A 10,806-nucleotide genomic window follows, 5' to 3' on the forward strand; every position below is an offset into this window, starting at 1 on the left:
CTTATATTTCTTTAGCCTGTATCATCATTGCCTAATATTTATTTTTTCATGAGCACATATTGACTCTTCAAATAGATCAGTGCTTTTCAGACCTTGTTTTAGTAAAACACTGATAGTTAATAAGAAAAGAAAATTTCAGAATAAGAAAACAGCACTTGAAACATCATGTAAATGAGAATGTGTGGATTCAAGCCATTCATCTAGCACCATTTATTCCCCACTATACCGAAGAATGTTGGGTTTCCTTGAAGTTTTTCAGTATGTCACACTTTGCTAAACCATTTCCCTCCAACTCTTCATTCAACACGGACTTATCCTTCACGTAAACCTTAAATGTCACTTCCTCAGGTAGTCTTTCTTCACTACCAAAATTGCCATATCCTTCCACTGTACACTGCTCTTTTCTTCCTTAACAACTGTTTAAAAATAGAATTTTCTGTTAGATCATATACTACATTTCCATGTTTGATATCATAATTCTAAGGTCAGTAGTATACCTTCAATAAATATTTGCTAGAATTCAATCTTAACATGTAGAAAAGTGGTGAGAAGCTTTGGAACTTCATAAGCCATGCTAATGAAACTGGAATTTATAATGAAAATAATGGGGACTACTGAAAAAAAAAAATTGAATATCTCAGTGATGAAATCAGGTTAGCACATCTAGTGGGCGATATAGAGAATGGACTAGAGGAGGTTGAATTTAGAATTAAAACAGGGGGCAAACATATGCAAGAAGACAGAGATTAGATTAATCCTCTAGTGGTGGTTAGGAGAATCTAGTTGGGAAGAGCTCACTTTTGTTGGGAAAATGCTCTGCTAAACCATTTTTGAGGGTGGGGTCTGAGCCTTTGGGCCTATGAGTCAACTGACACCTGACAGTAGCCTGCAGATCTGCTTTGCATGAATTAAAGAAAGGAGAGGACAATGGGCCAGAATTTGGAAAAGAATGTAGGTGCTAGAAAAAAACTGAGGAAAGTCCAGAAGACAGATCAAAATGAAACTTGAATATTCTACATTCTCTGTCACCTTTGTGCATTTTCAACTGCTGTGATCTTACTTGCACTAAGTGATGACTCCCCATGACTCCAAAATCTGAAATGAAGTCAACATTAATCATGAAAGTTTTCACTTGGTAGAAAAATTTTGCGAGGTGGTATAACGAATGGAAAACTGAAGGAGACCCCAGAGTTCTACATCAAGTTTGGCACAAAAAGAAAAAAACAAAGATGGTACTAATGGACACTGGAGTCAGAGAAAAGGCCTCTAAATACCAAAAGAAATTGCAGAGAAGTGTGTAAAATTAAGAATAGCTAAAAAGTAAAATCAATTAAAGCTAGCAATGCCAGGTTTCAAATTTTGTAGTCTGTACAATTATGGTGTCATTCACCCAGAAATGAAACAAATAGGGCAAGAACAAACTAGAAGGCAGAAAGAATAAGTTAATATTGAATCTATTAAATCCAAAGCATATAACTGATATTGGGTGAAACCAATAGTGTTAAATACATACATCTGTACATCATGAGAGATGCTTGAACTGGAGGCAGAGACTTTGGAGTCAATGTTTCTAAGTGATTGCTGAAGTTGACCTCTTATTTTCCCAGAGTGATAAAAATGTAGATGATGAGATAAAAATGTAATTTTTAGTAACTAATCTCTTCTCTGAAAGGTAGTATATTTAGCAGATAAGGCTAATAAAGATCACAGTACATAGAACTAGGAAAATATATAAACATACTAATTCAGGAATAGGCACAAAACAATAAAATATGCTATATAATCCATGTACACAAGTAGAGAGAGAAATATGAGTACTGTAGTTACTACTACACTGAAGATGATAAATATTTTACCTTTGAAAAAGTAAGACAATGTAAAAGCAAACAGATTCCATTAAGGGTGTCCAGGTAGAATTGGAGGCCATTCTGGAACCCTTAAATGGAGATCAGATACATAGGTTAATACTTCACCCATGTGGGTCTCTCAGATTCCTACTTTTCTTATTATATATATTTATTTATTTATTTTAGATATTTTATCTAAGACACCACTGATTATAATGCACACATTTTTTGCACCTCTTTAAAAGAAAAAAATATTGCTATCAATCTAGGATACAATACTAAAACATCTTCATTGTAAACACATCAATATCAGATATCAAAATGTGAAATAATAGGAATCTTTAAATCACTGAAATATGTAAAAAGAACCATGTGGCAAAATTGATAATAAACTCTATTTTCCTTAGAATATTTTTATCATTATTTTATCATTATTTTCCTTAGAATATTTTTATCATTATGTATTTTTAAAATACATAAAATAATATGTATTTTAATAATTTTCTAATCTATAAGCACTCCAATCGAGGGAGAAGACCCAAGTAACTACTGGTACCAAGATATCCAAAAAAGTCCAGATCTTTCAGCGCATATGAGTGATGTTTAAATTAACAGACAACATCTCACAGAAACAATAAAAGAGACTTTTCAGGTCTCTTAATCATCTTCAAATATCAAGAAATTTATAAGGACAAGCTGATTTAACCCATCAATCAGATAATGTTTCTATACATCTTATCACTTTTAGGATGTTGAGAACAGGTTATACTTGAGACAAAGTTTTAAAATATTTTAGTCCAGGAGAGATTTTCTCTTTCTATATAAACCTTTTTAAACATCCATTTGAGCCCTAGGTTAGAGAGGCTTTTGTCCTCTTCTTATCCAAAGTACACTGCCTAAAAGCAAAGACATTAGAAAATTGGGTAGTTTGGTTAAAACCCCACATGTAGTTTCATGGGCTCTTTAGAATGAGGATGAGATCTTTTCTCTTGTTTAATTTGGGCACTGGACTTCTAAGAATGAACAACAAACCCTAAGCAGAAGCTTTTTACTGTTTGGTTGAAGAGTTCAGATGTGTCATCTGCAGAGTCTTAAATAATGTTACCCAGCTGCTCCTGTATCAAATGATCCAGCCAAGAAAAGGTCATCCAACAGAAGAAAATTTGACTTTCATGGATAATTAGACAACAACTTAATAAGTGATTCTGACACATCAAACAGTAATGAAAATCTGCACTGATCGTGCCTCCAGTTAAAAATGATCTATCCTTCTGTCTCCCTCAGTGAAGAAACTGATTCTTAAAACCACCAACCCCCAAACAAGTGACTGTCTACATGAACATCATTTTACTATTCTATTGTCTTTACTGGAATAATTTAACTATTCCAAATAACTTTATTTCATTACTGGATCTCCCCAAAGACCCACCAATTCTTCAAAAGAAAGCATCGATAGACAGCTTATGCCCTAAAAATCATCCTACAATCCTCACTTTGCTGCTTCCACCAGTCCTACTCTCCTAAACTATTACGTCATGGTCTTTACCCAATCTCAATCAAGCTCCCAAATTGAAAGATCTACCTTAAACCAAATTCAAAATCTCAATAACTCCTAACTTGTTCTTTCTCCTCCAAAAAATGACTAGAGTTCAGTGGAGGTGGCATCTCCCCTCACCTCAGTAAGAAATAAACTGAGTAGTCTTATCAAAAGGTTAGGGAGCCATCATTTAATACTAATATCATGGCATCACTCAAATCTACTATTTAGTATGATAAATTATGGTCATATGTTAGTTATCCTAAATACTAAGATGTCTGGTTACAAAAAAAAGGCAGTCCTCATAAAAATAAGAAATCTTCAATTCCACTGTAGACTCTTGGAAATTTTTATTAATAAGATGGAGAATCAGAATATAAATAAAAGAGGTAAAATGCTATAGTAACACCTGATAAAATGGCGCTATTAAAATTTTATAATCCAAGCAATAGAAATCCGTAATTGTTTTCAGTGTGTACAATTACAATTTAATTTGTTGTAATACTGTGAAATGTTCATTATTATTTCTCTCTTTTCTGCCTCAGGCACTGTAGAAAATTATGTTTCATGTCAGTGGTTATTTTTCTTGTTGGTGAACAATTTTAAATACATAAATATTCTACTTCTTCAGAACAGAGACCAGCATTTGCTTTCTTAATTACTTGTTCATTTTGATAGTGACAGCTGATGTTGTTGGCATTATTCAAGCAATTGTATGGAGATGTCACCACATAATTGTAAGAGGCCATGAAATTTTATATTGAGACACATATTTCCTCTCTAATTGCTCCAGAAAAACCATACTGAATGAAAGAAATCTTTTCCTTTGACTGTATCCTCTAATGAACTTAAGCCACTGACTGCCCTTTTGCACAACAGAAGAGAGTTTATAATGGTAGAAAATGCTACAATAGCCAGTTACAAGTAAATTCTATGACTTCATTAAAATTGTTGTCATTTAATATTAAATAAGGTCAGAATGTGTAAACATTTTTCAACCACAGTTGATTACATTTTGAAAACTATTCCACCTAAAAGCCATCTTTCTAGCTAAGCAATGTTTTTGAAGTATAGTAAATTCTGATAGGCAAAATAGCCAGAGGCACTTGTAAACCCACAAAAACAAATGATTTACTCTGTTGGCAACTACAATAGAAAGTAAAATAATTCATTGCAATTGTGCATACTAAATGGAGCTAGTTCATTTAATAGGCACAATTGCAATTAACTATTTTATTCAAAATAACTGTGTGACCTTGAACGAGACCTTTAAAACATTGACTATGCATGGGGAGCAGAAGCAGGAGGGGTCTACTCCATAATACTTGAAATTCTCTTCCAGTTAGGGCCATTCTTCTGTCATTTACGTACGTCGTTTAACATGGTGAACTGAATATAAAAAATAATGTGCCCAGGTGAATGTCATATTTCGAACAAATTTAATATTTAAGAAAATGGGAACTGAAAACTCAATATAAAATTAATTAATTAATCATTTTATCGTTTGATTAATTGATGAACTGGTCAAGCAAAAACAATAAATAAGCAAAAACCATTAAAATTTTGAACTATCTATCCTTAAAAATAGACATTACTGATAATTGTATAGGCTTACATTTAAGTAATATCATGATCCTGGTACCCTATCAGTAGACCATAAATAATTGCCTTTTCAAGGATGACAATTAGCAAACTTTTTTACACAACTCTTATGTCCATTCAGTTAGTTGCAAGAACTTAGGGGAAGAAATATGGGTAAAAATATAAAAATTATATTAAAAATTTTTAAATTATTTTAAAATATATTCAAATTTTTTAATATAGAATCCTTACAAAATGAAACCTTCTGGATAGTTCAAGTTTATGAAGAACTAAGAAACATTTTTTTCCTTTCGATATATTAAAGAGCAAAAATAACATTTCACATAGATATACTTCCAAAGGAAATGATGTAGCTTACCATCTTATCAGAATAGGCAGAATAGAACTTTTTTTCTGATGATTCAGGGCTATAATAATTTCTAAAATGCAATATAGTAATATATTGCAATACAGTAATGCATCATGACCTCCTGATACAGATGAAAATGTCTGTTCCTACATTAAATGGCCCCACACTGTTCTGCTTTATGACTCTGTCTACTTTGCAAAGCTTTTTGCCTTTCCTCTCGCTTTTAGGCTAGCAGTCCCTATTTTTCACATTAAACATGACTGCTTGAAGCAACCCCTTTCTTCTCTTCTAAGCTGTTACTATGATTTTCAATGGCCTTAGAAGAATATATAACCAAATATATTAGAATCATATGTAAAATTAGAAGGGGCAAGGTCTAGAAGATAGTGAAAAGAACCTATCGGTCTATGTTAAGATCTGGGTTAATATTAGCTGTACGAATCACAATACATTTTTTGAGCCATAGATTATTTGCTTCCTCCACTGTACTTGGGATATATTAACACCTATTTTAGAGTGTTATTGTGATAATTTGATGAGATAACATATTTGAAATCCCTTGTAAACTATAAAGCTGAATACAAATGTATGATAGGAACACGATAACCATTATCAGAACAAGATTGCCATCTAATGGCAAACAAGCAGATAACAGGTACTCTAACCTTTATAAAGCAGAAAAAAAGCAATAGCATCAGCTGATGAAAAACACGAAGTGACAATGTTACAAATGCATCTTTATTACAGTGTTACCTAAAGAGTGTATTATAATAGAACATTTTGCACCTTTGATATAACTGCTCTTTCTAGAAATTAAACATCATCGAGAGCTTTATATAATGAAAAGAAGTGGGCATCAAGTCACAACAACACAGTCTAAACCCTAGTTCTGCCACTTAGTAGCTTATACTCCTAGACCAACAATTCTTCTCTATCTCCATTTCTTCATCCACGAAGCAAAAATAGTAATACATTTACTTTCTTGAGAGTCATTGTTAGAATTAAATGAGATCATCTAAAGTGCTTGTAAACGATAGCTTCAAAAAAAAGCAAAAATAGAAACAACTTAGTGCATAGACCAATCCTTGTTACAACATAGATGCTTCAGTAAATAAATATAAGTTAATTTCAGCTTCTAGTATGGAGTCAAAGTCGAAAATATATAAGTGATGCCATAACTGGAAAAGTTAATAGAAAGAAGAGCTTGTTTGAAATAAAAGTTTCAGTGCACCTGTGATTTAAAATTTTTATATGAATTAATTTTATTAGTCAAAAGAATCATAATAATTAAACACAGTGCCTTCAGAGTTAGAAAAATTGGGGGTCTAGGTGACACATCTACTGCCTATAAAATTTTATCACTTGAAACTTCAATTTTCTCAAATGTGAAAGACATTATTTAACTCTTTGAATTGGCACATAAATTCAATAAATGTTATTTATTATTCTTTTATTTAATGCTATATTTTTTTTAAGTTTACAAATGTGTGATAATCACAAAATTGATTTTATGTGCTGTGGCATCCTATATTTAAAATTTAAGAAATACTGTACTTGAAAATATGGTTGAGATGTTCCATTAATTGAGACTGGAAAAATCACCAAAATTTACAAGAATTGGATTCCTACTAATCCTCTGGTACCTGCATATTATAAAAACAGTATTAGCTATAGTTCTTAATAAATATTATATGCCAGACATGAGACAGAGTATACTATTGGGCTTTTTAAACTTATTGTTCCTCACAACAAACTTACGAGTAGATACTTTTGTTGCTTCCATTTTCAGATGAAGAGAAGAAAACTGAGAGAGATTAAATAATTTGCTCAAGTTTATATAGCCAGGTAGTTGGCTGCCATATGTCTAGAGTCCAGATTTTTAGCTACTATGGTATCTTTTCAAACTTAAGTGTCATATTTTTCTTAGCTTTTTACAATCGGACTGAAGATACCTTACACTTTTTCTGATCCAGACATACCAAAGCTTGTAAAAACGTATATTTTCATACTTTTCCCTGTGTGAATGTTGTTGTAATTTGTACATTACCATTCATATTAGCAAAGTCACTAGGGTTTCATCTCTACTCTGCTGTGCTATTATCCATAAAATATTAATAAGAAAAATTACCTCCTTAATTAATAGGCACAGGAGGAGTTCTTAACTCACTACAGAATTTTACATTGCTTGTTCATCAAACTCAAAATAATTTAGCAACTACCTAATTATTTCCTAATTGATATCATTGGGCCATTACTTCTCCATTTGCATCTGGACATATACCAAGATACAGCCTTAGGTGTTTTTTAGATAGAATGTTTAAAATAAATAACAAACAAAATAAAAACTCTTCACTCTATCAGCTAAATGATCATTACGTTCTTTTTATCAAAGAATGATAACCAAAATCTATTTTCAATTGAGTAACTCATCTGCAAATTGTAAAGATTAAATTTAATACAAAGTAACAGCCTGGCTTTGTCTCTGAATATTAAAAATTTGGGATAAATTTTAAAGTATTTATTCTTTATTTATTCTTTGAGAAATTCCTGTAGTATTTTGGAAATATGACTAATATCTGGAAAAAATATTTTCATGCATTTCAATGCATTAGTTTTAACACAAAGAAATGTACCACCTGTTGTTACAAGCAAAGTGTCTTAATTAATTTTTGAATAAGTACTAACAAAATATTACTTAAAATGTCACACAATTTAGGCAATAAAAATTCAAATCAGAAAATATACTTTAAAATAATACATAATAATGGTGAATCATTAAGAAACTGAAGACCATGGAAAAAAAATGATAGGACAAACTCTTCAACAAGGAATTAAAACTAAGATTTCAAGAGAACTAACCAACTTGACCTGGGTTCCTATTTTATTCTAGGCAACCGTGAAAGGCACTTTACATATAAATATGTAACCCATTTAGGTAGAAAGGTATTTTAAGGTAGATATTACTATGGTCATTATACAAATTAGGAAAGTAGGCTCAGAGCGATTGGATCACTCACCCAAGGCCACCATGGCAAAGCTGGAATTCTAACTTGGATGCGTCTGTCTCCAAAGGGGCTGTTCTCTTTTGATATTAATTTGCAATTTCTTTAATTTGAATGGCTTTTTAAGATACAATTTCCTCTCTGAGAGTCATTGTGAGGATTAACTTGAAATAGCTGAAGAAAAGAGCATGGCTCATTATAGGCATTCAGTTTTCCTTTCTATCAACTTAGGTTTCAAGTTAATAATTGCTAAAGCTAATACACAGCCCACTCTAGTATTAAGACAAGAGCCAAGGAAAGAACTAGAGAAATAGTATTTTAATGACTATGTTCCAAACAGGTAACACCCAAATGTGTTTTAGCCGCCTTTCCCTTTAACTTTAATTTATTTAATTATGATGCTTCACTGTCAAATTAACCAGGTGCATCTTTCCCATCAGCTTGTGCCACTATGAAGGTAATGCTATGAGCAGCCTAAATAGAAATATCACCTTGTTCTGGTTTAGTGTGCAAAAAAAGTTAGTGTTTCAAAACCAAAACTCAAATTCTTATTCTTATATCTTCATCAAACGGTATGCACTGTTCGATATTTAACTAGGGTTTTGGTAACATCTATTTGTAGAAAAGTTATCTTATTCAGTTACATTTTACAAAGAATTCAGGCTGGAAGACTCATCAGGAAGTAACATTGCTGAACATTAGAAGACAGTCTATCAGGTTTTAAGGTCATTACCTTACATATGAGGAAAATGCTTGACAACATTTACTTTATTCTCGACATTAAAATTAACAGATATATGAACTATGGATAAGGAATAGGATTTTATTTTGGATTAAGCAAAATCCTCATAAAGCTTGTAGCTTTTGCTACGCTACACTAATGTGTCACCACTTAGAACTGCTTCTACTGAGCATGATACCATTAGCCTGTACTGAAAGAAGTTGCTGAGGAAATTGTTCTTCATATCAAATCATTAATACCTTATGGAGACATATGAGCAAAATATCTTTCAATTTATAGTAAGAATTATTTCTTTATTTTAAAAATTAATTTCTTGGTTGACAGAATAATTAGTGGCATATATTTTTAATCAGGCACCTGGTTGTGTTTCTTTCTTCACATATGCTGGTAGAACACTCCAAGTAACATTTTCCACTCATTGTGATAATACTAGTATACATTTTATGTGTCAACCTTACCTTGACTTTATCATTTCATACCCTTCTTTTATCATTACCCTATCTCCCTCGAAGGATTATTTTGCAAGATATTTAAACAAATAGAAAAAAATATGAAACACAAAAATGTAAAACCACATAAAGAAAAATCAAGCAAAATTATATTGCTGGTATTTTTTCTTTGACAGACTGTATAGTTCTTAACATGTATTTCACTGTAAAAAAATTTTAAGGTCACTTGAGTCTTAGAGTTATTAAATACTAGTAAATTTTGTTACTACTTTTTCCAAAACACTGTTGAGGTATATCTAAACATCATTGCTACCATCTTATATGACTCAGTTTGTGGCAAAAACAATGTAATCCCAACATGAATGAGAGGGAAGATATATCAAAATTTGGGAAGGATCGCTAATATAATTTTTAATTTATCAATGTATAAATGACAGCATCTCATATTTTTAATTAAAAAATGACTATTTGTATTATATATGCATTATAAATGACTTATTAAATGGAGAAACAATAAATGTAATATTTTGCTACAGGGGAAATAACATGTCTAGCATTAAACAGATTGATAGATAATCCTGTATTTGAAACATGATATATATTAATTATTCACAAATATTATACAGAAAAGTAATTTAGGCATTAATTCAAGAAAACATAACAAAGGCATCTGAAAGGTTTATCCAAAGGCTTTTTAATCTAAAAACTTGGCTTTTAAATTAGAATTTACAAAGATAAAAGTCAGATAATGCCAAGATCAGAGTAAAATTATTCAGAATAGTTGCTTTTATTTTTTCTCCTCAAAGTAAGTCTCCTTTTGGGAATTCCCTTTGCATTCATATACTGTCTTTTCACTGAAATTGTCCTTTCTTGCTCTTATTTAAATAAAAAGATCATAACCATTTACTACACTATAAAACAGATATTTTGTTTATACTATTATTTGTACTACCTCTCCATTTATGAAGAGAGTATGTTAATTTTGGACTCCATAGATATATACTGAAAAGATTGATGCAACTTTATTCAAATTGTTCACTGTACCTGTCAAAAAACAATTTTTTAAAAAACGTAATTATAAATTCACAATTAATTTTTAGATATAAATACAGATAACTAGGAATGAAATAAAAAGCATATTAAAAGATGGCTAGAATTATCATGACTACAATAACAAATACCCATGTTTACCAAAGTAGGTACAGTCATAAGCATAAAATTCAACAACATAATGAAACATACAGATACATTTCCAAATGTGTAACTATATGAGCATTT

The 10,806-nt window shown here is 31.2% G+C and overlaps 1 protein-coding gene across 1 annotated transcript in view; it reads right to left on the reverse strand.

Moving 5' to 3' along the window:
* The window catches only part of CCSER1 (coiled-coil serine rich protein 1), a 1,102,883-nt gene that overhangs the window by 944,328 nt on the left and 147,749 nt on the right, over positions 1–10,806 (reverse strand). The gene's annotated exons all lie outside the window — the stretch shown is intronic.

Source organism: Pteropus vampyrus, unplaced genomic scaffold (assembly GCF_000151845.1).
Source record: "Pteropus vampyrus isolate Shadow unplaced genomic scaffold, Pvam_2.0 Scaffold25, whole genome shotgun sequence".
Taxonomy (NCBI): Eukaryota; Metazoa; Chordata; class Mammalia; order Chiroptera; family Pteropodidae; genus Pteropus; species Pteropus vampyrus.